At 43.6% G+C, this 642-nt stretch overlaps 1 non-coding gene across 1 annotated transcript; it reads left to right on the forward strand.

Moving 5' to 3' along the window:
- Positions 1–258: 258 nt before the first annotated feature.
- Positions 259–362, forward strand: LOC112799453 (small nucleolar RNA R71). The gene has a single exon (XR_003201034.1). It is a non-coding gene; the product is annotated as a small nucleolar RNA R71 (small nucleolar RNA).
- The last annotated feature ends 280 nt before the right edge of the window (positions 363–642 follow it).

Consider the following 642-nt stretch of genomic DNA (forward strand, 5'->3'; position numbering starts at 1 on the left):
AGCTCTGCTAGTTGCTTGGCAAACACCTTGTTTTGGGCTAAGATTGTATCAACATGGTTCAGCTCCATGACTCCCTTAGTGTTGTGCCTCTCTGAAGCATAGTAATACTCATTCTCAGCCACTGTCTCAATCACTTCAATGGCTTCTTCCACAGTCTTTTTCCTGTTCAATGAACCTCCTGATGAATGGTCTACAGCCTTCCTTGATTCATAAGAAAGTCCATCATAGAAAATATGCAATTGCACCCAGTCATGGAACATGTCTGGTGGGCATTTCCTTGTCAATTCTTTGAACCTTTCCCATGCTTCGTAGAGTGTCTCACCATCTTGTTGTCTAAAAGTCTGAACCTCAGATCGAAGCCTATTGACCTTTTGTGGGGGGTAAAAACGTGCCAGAAACTTGCTTTCCACCTCATCCCAGGTTGTTAGGCTCCCCCTTGGGAATGATTCCAGCCACTTAGCTGCCTTGTCCCTAAGTGAAAATGGGAACAAGAGCAGTTTATAGGCATCTTCCTGGACTCCATTGGACTTCACAGTGTCGCAAATTCTCAAAAATTTTGTGAGATGTTGGTTTGGATCTTCATTAGCACTCCCACCAAATGAACAATGATCCTCCACCAATGATATTAACTGTGGTTTGAGT

This window comes from Arachis hypogaea, chromosome 4 (assembly GCF_003086295.3).
Source record: "Arachis hypogaea cultivar Tifrunner chromosome 4, arahy.Tifrunner.gnm2.J5K5, whole genome shotgun sequence".
NCBI lineage: Eukaryota > Viridiplantae > Streptophyta > Magnoliopsida > Fabales > Fabaceae > Arachis > Arachis hypogaea.